This window comes from Cryptotermes secundus, unplaced genomic scaffold, assembly GCF_002891405.2.
Source record: "Cryptotermes secundus unplaced genomic scaffold, Csec_1.0 scaffold5, whole genome shotgun sequence".
Taxonomy (NCBI): Eukaryota; Metazoa; Arthropoda; class Insecta; order Blattodea; family Kalotermitidae; genus Cryptotermes; species Cryptotermes secundus.
Window position 1 is genome coordinate 4,037,568 of NW_019724742.1, and position 14,646 is coordinate 4,052,213.

The 14,646-nt window shown below is 43.9% G+C and overlaps 1 protein-coding gene across 2 annotated transcripts in view; it reads left to right on the top strand.

The window, feature by feature from the left end:
• LOC111862707 overlaps nucleotides 1–14,646 on the top strand; it is a 268,559-nt gene that overhangs the window by 137,905 nt on the left and 116,008 nt on the right. For both annotated transcript variants that reach the window (XM_033750765.1, XM_023848323.2), the window contains one exon: nucleotides 1,582–1,685. The gene's annotated coding sequence lies outside the window, so the exon portion shown is untranslated. The remainder of the gene's footprint in view (nucleotides 1–1,581; nucleotides 1,686–14,646) is intronic.

The following is a 14,646-nucleotide window of genomic DNA, read 5'->3' on the forward strand; positions in this document are numbered from 1 at the left end:
TATTCTATGTGGCTGGGGGTGGACCTCTTGCGTCTTATCGCTGTGTATTACTCATATGACCATCTCCAGTGGCCTAGTTAGCGGAGCGTCTTGCATACGGTATTACGCATGAATGCTGATTATCGCATTCTTAACCTCATTGCGTGTCCATGTGTTGTCATCTTTGCTCTTTCACTGCAAAACACCTTTCGCAAGTCTCCAGGCACCTAGGTAATGACTTAAATTTTCAATCCCCAAATTTGGTCCTCAACAGTGTGTGTTTGTGTATGTATAAAATCTTTTAAGACACAGCTCAATTTTAATTCCAATCAGAATAGTTTTAATATTTTAAAAAATTGAAATTTTAATATTTTATAACATAAGGGCGTTAGAGTAACAACATACCTGTACACCGCACTTGCGGTGTGTAAGCACTGACCAGTGTGGGGAGGTATAGCGGGTAGAAAGCAAGGTGATTGTGTAAGCTCTGCCTTCCTGATGATGGCCGCGGTAGGCCGAAACATGTAGTCAGTGCAAACGCATGGTGTGTTGATACCAGGACCGTGTCTACTGAACGACAGCAATAAACGTTCTTTTACTACGACCTGCCCATTTATTGATAAATTGTAAATTTGTAATTTTACCTGCCTAGACCGAAAGACTGTAAGTAGTATGACGTATTGTGAATGTTTGGCCCCGATTTAGAGCGAGTGGCGTGCGGCATGTGGCATGTGGATACTCACATTATATGGTTTGTGTCCACAGGACCTACAGGGGGTTGGTCGTGGTAGGATGTAAGAAGTTGCTCATTTTATGCACGATGAGCGCCGTACGTGCTATCTGATTCTGTGTGGACTTTATAATTCGCAGAAATGTTGTTCACACTAAAGAAATGAAATACAAAACATGTTTTATTATACACCCCAAAAAATATGTTTTGAAAGAGCTAGAAAGGGTTAACAGAACCTTTGAATGCCATTTTATTTACTCAACGAACCAGGCATCTGAATCTGCAAATGGGGGGATTAATAGATACAGTCATTGAATTGGATTGAACTGAATTGAATTGAATTGAATTGTTGCTGCCTGTGCCATTTAACTGTGTGATTAGAAATTGTATAGCACTTCAGCGCGATAAGTGAACTTTATTGTTCTCTACCTAACAGTTAAAACTTTCATTCCCATAGTGCATAAGCTGTGAAATTTTCATGTCAGTTAAAATTCGTATTTTTCTATTGTGGCATGTGTGCTGAAAGCCAGAACTGTGAAGCCAGTAAAGGTAACCGTTGTTAGGGAATGACTCTGCAAACACTCCCGTCGCTATGCAGTGGCTCAGTAGCCGTGACGTGATGGACGCAACAATAGAAGACGCGTCTTCATTCACATAGCAACTCAGCCTTTACCTTTGACCGTTTCTTCCTGCCCGCAATTCTGTCTGAGGCGCTCGGTTCGCGACATTGGCAATTGCTGGTTAATCTCGTGATTAGAGATTGCGTTTACGCCTGAATCGATATTTGATATTCCAGTCGTGTTATGCACTGCCTTGCTTACATTGTGTACATATTAAGGAAGCTAATTACTGCGTTAATAACTTGATTTCAGGTTGTTACGGACAACCTGCGTGACGTCAACATCACCTGTTAGCGCCAAGAAGAATATTGCTGATGGTGAAATTTCTGCACCAGTGCATTTAACTGCAGCCATTGGTGAGTGAACCATGTTACCATGATTCCGCACTTCTGTGGATATGTAGCTCCTGTTGAGCGAAGAGTGTTATGCTGACCGAATGACATGTGTGGATATGTAGCTTCTGTTGAGCGAAGAGTGTTATGCTGACCGAATGACATGTGTGGATATGTAGCTTCTGTTGAGCGAAGAGTGTTATGCTGACCGAATGACATGTGTGGATATGTAGCTTCTGTTGAGCGAAGAGTGTTATGCTGACCGAATGACATGTGTGGATATGTAGCTTCTGTTGAGCGAAGAGTGTTATGCTGACCGAATGACATGTGTGGATATGTAGCTTCTGTTGAGCGAAGAGTGTTATGCTGACCGAATGACATGTGTGGATATGTAGCTTCTGTTGAGCGAAGAGTGTTATGCTGACCGAATGACATGTGTGGATATGTAGCTTCTGTTGAGCGAAGAGTGTTATGCTGACCGAATGACATGTGTGGATATGTAGCTTCTGTTGAGCGAAGAGTGTTATGCTGACCGAATGACATGTGTGGATATGTAGCTTCTGTTGAGCGAAGAGTGTTATGCTGACCGAATGACATGTGTGGATATGTAGCTTCTGTTGAGCGAAGAGTGTTATGCTGACCGAATGACATGTGTGGATATGTAGCTTCTGTTGAGCGAAGAGTGTTATGCTGACCGAATGACATGTGTGGATATGTAGCTTCTGTTGAGCGAAGAGTGTTATGCTGACCGAATGACATGTGTGGATATGTAGCTTCTGTTGAGCGAAGAGTGTTATGCTGACCGAATGACATGTGTGGATATGTAGCTTCTGTTGAGCGAAGAGTGTTATGCTGACCGAATGACATGTGTGGATATGTAGCTTCTGTTGAGCGAAGAGTGTTATGCTGACCGAATGACATGTGTGGATATGTAGCTTCTGTTGAGCGAAGAGTGTTATGCTGACCGAATGACATGTGTGGATATGTAGCTTCTGTTGAGCGAAGAGTGTTATGCTGACCGAATGACATGTGTGGATATGTAGCTTCTGTTGAGCGAAGAGTGTTATGCTGACCGAATGACATGTGTGGATATGTAGCTTCTGTTGAGCGAAGAGTGTTATGCTGACCGAATGACATGTGTGGATATGTAGCTTCTGTTGAGCGAAGAGTGTTATGCTGACCGAATGACATGTGTGGATATGTAGCTTCTGTTGAGCGAAGAGTGTTATGCTGACCGAATGACATGTGTGGATATGTAGCTTCTGTTGAGCGAAGAGTGTTATGCTGACCGAATGACATGTGTGGATATGTAGCTTCTGTTGAGCGAAGAGTGTTATGCTGACCGAATGACATGTGTGGATATGTAGCTTCTGTTGAGCGAAGAGTGTTATGCTGACCGAAAGACATGTGTGGACGTGTAGCTTCTGTTGTGCGAAGAGTGTTATGCTGACCGAATGACTTGTGTAGATTTGTAGCTTCTGGCGAGTGAACAGTGGTATATAACTTTTTTGCTGTGTAGCTTGTAACGAAGAAAAGACGTCAAGATTGTTTACCTTTGCATTGTTCCATGTTTGAGCCTTCTATACAACTGTTTTTCAATTGGTGCTCCGGTCAATACCGATTCTCTGCAGCCCAGAATATTTCTCTTCTCGAGCATTTAACAAGTTTAAAAGCCGGATGTCCGATAATTGTTATAATATCTATAATAATTATCATAGCGTTAAATTATTTATTATAATGGAGTGTGAACCCCGTCATTGGTCAAGTTGTTATGAAGAATCTTAGAGTTCTGTGCTCTGTAATCCACGTCGATGGTACGCAAGTGACAGCACCAGCCCACAGCGCATACGCCTGCGCCACTCGCAAAGCGGTTGTTCGTGTGTCAGTATTTCCGTATGTTAGACCGTTCGGTGAATGGTTATGGAAAATTCGTTGTGCGAGTGCTGTTGATATGGCAACATGCGAGTACTCCTTCACACTAATAACATTACGTCCGCTTGCTACCCTGTGAACAAAAAGACGTGAAGTGAGTGTTACGGATGGCGACGAACTGCGTCAGCAAAAAACACCACAAGTAATATACGTTGTTGTCAACCTTCATTGCCGGATCGCAAAAATTGTAAAGTATTGCCACGTATTTAGGGGCGTGTGTCTGTAGACCACTCGGAACTACAAGTAATTACAGCGCTATCCCTGAACTCCACACTTTACAAATCACTAACAAAATTTTCCCGTAAATGTCCGTACACCTAACGAGAGCGAAAAATAGAACTGCGGATGAGAATAATTAGACAAATTATCATTATCAACATCATCACCATCATTATCATCTTTGTTAACTAAGGGCCAGGTCATGAAGACGGATGGTGCAGTGGAGGTATAAATCCACGCATTCTTAACTGCGGCAATAATTGCGACGGAATCTTTATTGCACGGGGAAATAGTTTGTCGGACAGGATGCTGGATGGACCTCAGAGATGGTCTGAATGCTTCGCAGAATGTCGAAACCGCTGATCTATGCGAAGCCTCGAACCCCCCTTCCTCTGTCTCAAAGTTTAACGCAGTCACTGCAGAGGTATGCACCTGCCCCCGCTTGTTTTAGTCACTCATGCACAACACTGTCGCTCCAAGTCGCTTCGCCGCTTTCAGCAATTAATGTCAAAAGCGTCTGCCCAAAAGTAACTAAATATTCATCCTGTACTGCCTCGTGTTTATAAATATGCATGTATGAATTTCCGTGCTTTTAATACACAATAGGGTTTACTGTAAAACATTTCTGCACAGAAGCGTGACGTACCTTTCATTCCCGATATCTCAGCATGCCTGACTGCAAACTGGAAGGCTGGTTTCATGAATATACAGAGTGTCCATGGAGGAAAAGTCAGTATTCTGGGAGGTCATAGTATCGGCCATTCTAGATAGGAAAGAGTGTATGTACATGTGTCCTACTCCGAACGGTTTCCGAGGTAGAGCTACTTCACTGTGCAGTACACTGTACGGACGAGTAACACGCCTAATGTAAAAGTCACCGTGAGGTCTGGTGAATGAATACTGAGGTTTCTGAGGGAAATTACTGCCTCTGCCTTTATCCCAGAAGTCACCGTGTAGTGTAGTACCGAAGTTTCGGAGAATATGCTGCCTCAATATTGGAGGCTGAAATTCACGTGTTGTGTTATTGGGGCGGAAGATATAAGTTAATTTATTCCTCGAAAACGTTGCTAGCCACTTACAAGAATCCGCGTTGTCAGGACCAGTAGAATGAGCCTGTTTTTAATTCCATCGTCAGTTTCGTTGAGCGTTTCTTTTAACTGCACCATTCAGCCCATAATGCTGGTGGTTGAGTGTAGATTAATTATATCTGAAAATGTTGCTCTGTACGAGCAATCAATGGACATCGACGTCATTAGATTGACCAATATCGCAAATAACTGATTTGGAAACCTCTTCAGTCCCATCACAATAGAGCGTTTAGTATGAGAGCAGAAGTTCAAGGACAGGGTTTGCTGAACTGCAGATGTTAAGTGGTAGAAATGTTCTGAGGCTCTGATAATTCATCCGATACGAATTTCCATTACAGTTGTAATTACATTTGACACTGCAGACGCCTTGGTATGTGAAGGAGGTTCAGAGTGAGTCCAGCGAAGCGGAATAATGGCATAAGGCGATGCGGGCTTTGTGAAGCGGGAGCATCGACACGTAGACTTATGTCGGAGCGCGATTAATGCGCTGTTGTAGGATTCGAGGCCAGAAGTCTTTGTTACATCGTTCCTTGGCTAACAAAAAGAAAGGGCTTTACTACAGCGATGGGTCCGAATTCGAGTGTCAGTCGGGTTAAGATTTTCCTCTTCTCCACAGCGTGAAGTCCTGCCCTGAGGCCCACACAGCTTCCTTTCCAATGGGCACCGTAGGTTTCTTCCCCGGGAATAAAGCAGTCGGGACATGTTCAAATAGTGCCGAGGTCAAGAAAACCTGGACCTATACATCAACTCCACCGGTCACAGTAGCGAGCGGTCTAAGGCATGTACTGTCTTAGCTCGCTTGGAAACCGGGATCGTGGGTTCGAATTCCTCTCAGGGCATGGATGTTTAGTTTGTGTGTGCGCGTTTTTCTGTGTTTATGTACAGGTAGAGGCCTTGCGACGAGCTGATCACCCGCCCAAGGAGTCCTACCGAATGTGTAAGATCTAGAAAAACCGAAGTGAACGGAGAAGTTCATGGAGTAGGCCTAGGCCCACTGGGGCTGTAGTGCCAAGGAAAAAAAATACATCAACTCCCCCATACGTCTTCATTGCATAGTGCTTAATTAGTTCAGCACAGGGACAACTTTACTTTTACTTTGCCCATCGTCGGAAATCTTTACAGTTCAAGAGGGCGGGCTTCTGGCGTGTAACCGACTTGTAGCACATTTCGAAGTAACTCTCGACATAATATTCAGGGTGGAAGGAAGCAAGGAGCCGTTAGAAGGAGAGCTTTGATACACGGACAAAAGGGGAATGACGGTTCGAGAAGGCTAAGAAGAATGCGTTTCAGCACTCACAGCTTTATCGGAAGCCCAACACCCAGCTTTGGTTTAGTTAGACCCGTGGGTCGCATCACAAAGCGTCCATGCAGTCTAACTGGATAGCACGTACGCACGAACGGCGTTCCCATGTTCAGCAGGTCCCTTTGCACTGCGTCACGAGACGTCTGTATATTAAACACGGCTCTCTGTACTGGATCTGCTAGTGTCATCTGTGGGCGTAACAGTCGAACCCCGGAACTCAAATCATGCAGAAAACCACGAAGAACCTTCCCCGACCCTTCTGACCTCCTCTCTGACTTTCTACCCTCCTTGCTAACAGGGGAGATCTTTATGGCAGCCATGTCAAAACTGGGTTGGCTGATCGTATTGATTAAGCATGTCATATGGGCCGGTTTCTTGTATCTGTTACTTTCAAGATCCATCCCAGCCTGCCCTATAGCCAGCCTTCTTCCTAGGCATGTTGGGCTAATTTTCATCTTTCCATATGCATGTACTTGTGCTCCCTTCTCTATCTTAGCTTCAGGTCTGTATATGCATTATCATGATCTTACTAAGGTGCATTTCCTGCTGTCTGCGAAGAGCTAGCCGTCATTGACCTTGGCTCTTTCTAGCAGAATCAACAGAACCTTTGCCTCCACTCCATCATCTGAGGACGAGAACGGGTCCAGTTTCCTATTCGGTTTGATTTTAGAAAAGCGGAAATTGGAGAAACCCCCAAAACAATATTTTTTAGTGTTAATACACCATCGTCAGAATCCCTTATAAATCACTTATAATGAGCTGGCTTTTTGTCTGTTTGTCATCATTCATGGTGCTTTACTGAAATGTTCTATTAAGTATGGTAGTTTGGTATGAGGGCCCGTTGCTAGGAAACGACTGGGACAAAACTAGACAACGCCCGTTGCTAGATAAGGACCTGTTAACAGCAACTGAGGAAAGATGTTTTCTCTCTTGTCGGTGACTAGATGTCATAAGCAGGACAGTTAGTGAAATGAAATCAGTTGAGTGGAGTTAGTGAAGAGAGTTCGTTGATGAGTGGCTGAGTTAGTCTTTCAGGGAACTGCTGAGGTGCAGTTGTGAGCTCTTGCTTGTGGAAGCTGGTAGCTGAGGCCGGCGATATTTCGGGAATTCACAGTAAAGGGAACGCCCGCTGTTGGAAGCCGCTACCAACAAATGGCATTGAAGACCTGACTGTGGGCACTAGTGTGTGTAACAGTGAACTGTATAGTTACGTGCTGTATCAAAGAGTCCACTAAATCCGATCATCAATTCAAACACCACATGTATTCACTCCTTCTCGTGACAGTACGTATAGAGTATACAATACAGACCATTTCTGCTGTGATAAAAAGTGGCAATATTTAATAGTGCTCTCTATAACAATAAAACATTAATATTTCCATTTCTTAATAAAATTTTTATACTTTGGCACTGAAGGGAAAAGACCTCTGAAGTGGTCCAGAAATAAACGCTGTTTATTAGTACCACAACAAATAAGACATTTTAATAATTCAGTATATCAATATTTTAATGTTTTGCATGAAGTTCTATACGTTGACATTAACACTGACAAATAACACTTATGTCTTCCCACATTTGTAAACGTTGACCATTGTAAGGGAAAATAGCAGCAAATTAGTGTAAATAATTTACCTGATGATGGCCATAAAAAGCCGAAGCATATTCTAAAATAATATATAAAATTTATGCACGAATTTACATCTTGAACTTATATAGGAAATACAGCGCTGAAACCACGGGTTGTGCGCCTTGAGTCTGAGCAGAAAATTGAAGTATGGCGTCTCATACCTGCAACGCTAACGAGGGACTAGACTGCGAACTGAATAGGAAATAGAGCACGATAAATAGAAAAGTACAACATACCAACACAATAAAAGTAATAAAGAAAACGGAGAGATTTACAAGAGAGTAGAAAATAAAACACAAGTCATCACCTCTGCAGATGAAGTAGCAATCCTACGCTACAGGCCTAAAGAGTTACGGAAGCTGAAACAGCAGTCCTATGCTACAGACCAAAAGAGTTACGGAAGCTGAAGTAGCAGTCCTACGCTGCAGACCAAAAGAGTTACGGAAGCTGAAGCAGCAGTCCTACGCTACAGACCAAAAGAGTTACGGAAGCTGAAAGAGAAGTCCTACACTACAGACCAAAAGAGTTACGGAAGCTGAAACAGAAGTCCTACACTACAGACCAAAAGAGTTACGGAAGCTGAAACAGAAGTCCTACACTACAGACCAAAAGAGTTACGGAAGCTGAAACAGAAGTCCTACACTACAGACCAAAAGAGTTACGGAAGCTGAAACAGAAGTCCTACACTACAGACCAAAAGAGTTACGGAAGCTGAAACAGAAGTCCTACACTACAGACCAAAAGAGTTACGGAAGCTGAAACAGAAGTCCTACACTACAGACCAAAAGAGTTACGGAAGCTGAAACAGAAGTCCTACACTACAGACCAAAAGAGTTACGGAAGCTGAAACAGAAGTCCTACACTACAGACCAAAAGAGTTACGGAAGCTGAAACAGAAGTCCTACACTACAGACCAAAAGAGTTACGGAAGCTGAAACAGAAGTCCTACACTACAGACCAAAAGAGTTGCGGAAGCTGAAACAGAAGTCCTACACTACAGACCAAAAGACTTGCGGAAGCTGAAACAGCAGTATGTAAGTGGGATATGAAAGACCAAGCAACAGAAAACTTGCAGAGCTAAAATAAAGGGGGCAACCCAAATGTTTCTAAAGAAGAAGTGTCAGATAATGATATAAATCTAAAGTAGAGCGCAGTGAGCTAAGTGTAACAAAAACAGATAAAATTAATAGAAGAAAACCCCGAATTTACCGAAAAAATCGGTAATTTTATCACAGCCAAATCGCGCAGACACAGACAGCATGATGATCTGGACCCAGTGATTGAGGTTAGCTCTTTCTAAGGGACCCTACAGAGTAGTTGTCTACCCCCTCCCACACCTGAGAAGAGAAACAAATCCAGTTTCCGAAACTTTTTTTCTACTTTTTAGAAAAGCGAACGATGGGCAGAGTCCGAAAACGTTGTAATTCTGAGTGTAATATACACTCGTCAGAAGCCTCTAGAATATACGAGTGGAAGGTACTTATGTAACATCTTCCCTTACTAGAGGATGGGTGTCTCGTTTTGTCACGTGTACTTATCACACATACAGAATAGGTCTAAAAGTCAAAATCTGCGTTAACGCCAGTCAATTTATATTGGTACCAAGCCCCTTGAGGATCATGACCAGAGTCTAGGAAGTCAGAGTTACATTGCGACTGACGGTCTGTTAGTAATTCTTGGTGTCGAGCCCGTCTGGGGCTCATGACCAGATAGTTATTACTGTTTGACAGTTACGGTCTTGTTCTGGTGGGGCGCCCTCTCTAACGAGAGGACGCGTCTGTTTTGTATATGCTGCTGGTCCTTGCTAGCGCAGTCTCTCTCGGGTCTGAGTCCCTTGGGACTGGCTAACATATTTTACTGTCTCAGATTTGAGACTTCCCTTTTCGCCTCCTCCTACGACTCGCAGGGTCACGGTGGAGGTATTCGACCCCGCCTCCTGACGGGTGCAGAGTTTACAGCTAACTGGCCCTGCTTAAAACATGTCGGTACGGACAACGTAGAAAACACCGTTCCTCTACTGCAGTGCAGTTCTTGCTTTCGTGTCTATTGTGTTCACCACCCGATCGCTACTTAGTCATTTCCTAGCAACGGTTGTTATTTGAAGAGTCATTACTTAGCAACGGTTGTTGTATAGTTGATTATTTTGCGGTCGTTGCCTAGCGACAGTTCTACTTCCATATATATATATATATATATATATATATATATATATATATACACACACATGATATTTATTGTTTTGTAAAGTGTTTGTGGCCACAAGTACAACATTCTGCAGCAACTTGTGGACTCAGTAGAAACCAAGCAGTTATTTCGCATCACAATGGGGGGAATTAAGTAGCGGCGATGAGAGTAAAGCAGGCACAGAAATAATTTGAAATTCTGATTTTAGCGCTCAAAGGAAAGCACAGACACTTTGAAGTACGTCGGAGATGACAAGCCGGGAACGACCTACGGAAAGTAGGAATAAAGACAAGGATCAAAAAGGATCGGATATAAGAGAGAAAGAGAAGGGGGGGAGGCCCTGTCTCTGCGGAATTGAATTGCAAAAGGAAACGAAATCACGACAGACGATTGTTCCGCCAGAGCGCGCTGGGCCCGCCTCGGGTTCAAGTACGACTTTGTAGGACTCAGTGGGTTTCGTATTCAAGTGCGGCTTACTGAGACTTCTGTTCCCCCCCCCCACCACCACCACATTATAGGCATAGGGCGAATTTTCTGAACAGAATAGCCGTTAAGGTTATTTGCCGACCAAAATTAAAGGGAGAATGACACAACTTTTCGCCCAAGTCTGTGCTCGGTAATGACATGAACAACTACGTGGGCAAGTGCATACATTATATTACCCATAAACTAACTCTTTGATATTAAACTCACTACATGGAACTGAGCCCTTCTTTAGAAGCTGCGAATTTTGTACCTACCCCAAAATTTCTCAATATTTTATGCGACCAGAAGGTCCGTTACCGTGTTCGCAAGAGCCCTCTACTGGTCCATATCCTGAGCCAGACCGATACAGTCCATACTACCTCATGCTGTCTCTCCGAGATCCATTTGAATATTATCCTCCCACCTACGTCTTTGTCTCCCTAGTGGTCTCTTTCCTTCAGGCTTTCCTACCAATATCGTATATGTATTCCGGTTCTTTCCCATTCGTGCCACATGCCCTGCCCATCTCATCGACCTTGACTTGATCATTCTAGTTACACTTGGTGAAGAGTACAAGTTATGAAGCTCCTCATTATGCAGTTTTCTCCAACCTAATCATTTATCACTCTCTTCTTGGCAAGACAGATCAACAAACTGCGGGCAGCGAGGCCATCAGTCAGGTGTGACAACAAGCACAAAGGCCTGCTTTGCACCCCTTCAGAACTGATCTACTCACCTGTTACAGGTCAGCCCATACCTCTGCCTATGCAGTACTCAGTGTAGCACAAAGTCCTGCTTTGCACTCCTTCAGATCTGATCTACTCACCTGTTACCAGGTCAGCCCACACCTCTGCCTATGCAGTACTCAGTGTAGCACAAAGTCCTGCTTTGTACCCCTTCAGATCTGATCTACTCACCTGTTACAGGTCAGCCCATACCTCTGCCTATGCAGTACTCAGTGTAGCACAAAGTCCTGCTTTGCACTCCTTCAGATCTGATCTACTCACCTGTTACCAGGTCAGCCCACACCTCTGCCTATGCAGTACTCAGTGTAGCACAAAGTCCTGCTTTGCACTCCTTCAGATCTGATCTACTCACCTGTTACCAGGTCAGCCCACACCTCTGCCTATGCAGTACTCAGTGTAGCACAAAGTCCTGCTTTGCACTCCTTCAGATCTGATCTACTCACCTGTTACCAGGTCAGCCCACACCTCTGCCTATGCAGTACTCAGTGTAGCACAAAGTCCTGCTTTGCACTCCTTCAGATCTGATCTACTCACCTGTTACCAGGTCAGCCCACACCTCTGCCTATGCAGTACTCAGTGTAGCACAAAGTCCTGCTTTGCACTCCTTCAGATCTGATCTACTCACCTGTTACCAGGTCAGCCCACACCTCTGCCTATGCAGTACTCAGTGTAGCACAAAGTCCTGCTTTGCACTCCTTCAGATCTGATCTACTCACCTGTTACCAGGTCAGCCCACACCTCTGCCTATGCAGTACTCAGTGTAGCACAAAGTCCTGCTTTGCACTCCTTCAGATCTGATCTACTCACCTGTTACCAGGTCAGCCCACACCTCTGCCTCTGCAGTACTCAGTGTAGCACAAAGTCCTGCTTTGCACTCCTTCAGATCTGATCTACTCACCTGTTACCAGGTCATACCACACCTCTGCCTCTGCAGTACACAGTACCGTACATTTGGTCTTCAAGGCTCGTCTCGTGGCATCCTCGGACATGATCACGGTAATGTGACATTTCTTTGCAGTGAATCCGCATATAGGTTTGTATAGTGGGTTTGCCTTTAGCTCTGGTTTGGAGGCACTGTGCTACAAACCCGAAGGTCACGGATTCAATTCCCGAAGAGGTCATTGCATTTTCAATTGATCTAATCCTACCAGTCGCACTATTACCCTGGGGTCGATTCGGCCTCTAACAGAAATGAGTACCAATAATCTTCCTGGGGGTAAAAGGCGGCCGGCGCGTAAGGCCGACAACTTCACCGACATCTGTGACAAGCCTCTCTAGAAAATGTGTGAGCCTCGGCGTTTCACATTCTAATGGGCCTGTATGGGCTGTTACAGGGATATTTTTACTTCACCTGTTTTACCTCTAGTTCGAGGCGTTACGTGTTTTTTGTTGTTTTAAGACGCATAGTGGGGTACATACAACGTCACACACAGCTTTGCTTTCACTCATTTCGTGCTGGATTTTGTAAAGAATGGACCACGAAGAATATTATCCAAGCGCGTGAACCCATCCATGCTGACGCAACTCTAAGCACTCTCATGTTCACAACTTCAGTGTTTGGATTGCCGTCGTCTAGGATTTGACGCCGTTTATCCTGGTATATTATTACCTAGTCCATCTCTTTCTCCATCCGTTATGCGTCAAATATACTGCACGATCGACTTGCTATTTTACCCTGAAGATGGAAGCAGCAGGTTCCCCCTAAATATCTGTAGACTTTGAGCAGACTGTACAGGATCACTTGCCAGAAGATAATCATAGTCACCATCATGAAAATCTAAAATCTCACAAGAACCTCATTATTAAAATTTCTAATAAACTAAGCAAGTGTATGGAATGGAGTCAGTGCTTACTGGACTGCACACTACTCGTCATACTCAGCTTCGTGAAAAGCTCAGGTTTTGCTTTTAGCGTAACACCATCTTTCGACCAGAATACACACGGAAATTATATTTTTTAGGAAACATAACTAGATTTCCAAATACGTTACTTAATTTCCTATGTCATAATCCAAAATTTGAAAATTTTCTTCGGATGAACCAGAATTTCCCATGTCGCCTTACGATGTGTACGTGAATGGATTTTGAGTGTCATTTCCTCAGACGTTTACGCGGATATTGAAACACTGCGCGTCTTCTCTTCGCATCAAAGATTGTGTTTCCGCTTTCTATTCCGTGTTTTTCAAATTGCTTCTTTAGCATCCTTCGTATTTGCCTCCAGCGCTCACTTTGTCTTAAATTATCAATTTTCTCTCTTCTATCGGGTTAATCTGTTTCCAGCTTCGAGCTTCTTTGAGTTCCCTGTTACTTTCTGCCTCTACAAGGTGCTTCATAAAGTGGTGAACAAGAAGTTTTAAACGCGTTCTAACGAGCAAGTTTGTTAATGCGGTAAATATTCTGACTTGTATTGGAGAGGTGCCTGGTTCATATCTTGGCTAGGACTTACTGAAGTATTCACTGTTTTCCTCAATCTTTCCACACAAGTACTTGCTTGATTCATGACTGCTCGTTTTCATATTCAGTGCAATTCATTGTTCATTGGTAATCCCCCTATAGGCTTCGTATATTCTGAGCTGCTGGCAGTGTCATCAGATAAATCATAAACACGTAACTAAACCGTGACCGTGGTTATACGGAGTGTCCCAGGAGGAAAGACCAATATTCTGGGAGGTCACAGTATCGGTCATTCTAAGCAAAAAGTGTGTGTGTACATGTGTCCTGTGCCGAACGGTTTCAGAGATGCAGCTATTTCACTGTACAATTACAGAACTGTTGATAAGAAAGAGATATTACTGTTTGTAATGCCGGTATTTATTGTTCAAATGACAAAGTTGGTACGCAGAGATATTGGGTTTTCGGACTTTATCCATCGTCCTGGTTTTAAGATGACTAAGAAAAACACGACGTTTCGGAAACTGGATCTGTTTCCGTCCTCAGGTGAGGGAAAGCACCTATTCTGTTGGTTCCCTTAGAAAGAGCTAGCCTCAATCGCTGGACAACAGATGTCCCAAAACACAAAGGTTATAAACACCTGAGACCAGGCTAAGTCCATAAGAGCTAATAATTGGCCAAATGAAAATTGGCAAGGGAAACCGAAATACTCGGAGAAAACCTGCTTCAGTGCCTCTTTGTTCACCACAAATGCCACATGACCCGACCTGGGCTCGAAACCAGACCGCCGCGGTGGGAAGCTGGCAACTAACCGCCTGCGCTATGGCGCGGCCATTACATCCTTACCAGACTTTCTTTATTTTCTCATTCGAAGGTGCTTAAACACGTGCCTTAATGGCCGATGGCAGCGTTCTCCTCCTTCCGTGACGTCACAAAATTTGTCTGCATCTGTCGCTCTCATAGTTGTCAGATTGCCATACAGCCAGTAGCAGAACTCGTGCAACCCCGCCCTTGCTAACACTATTTATAAT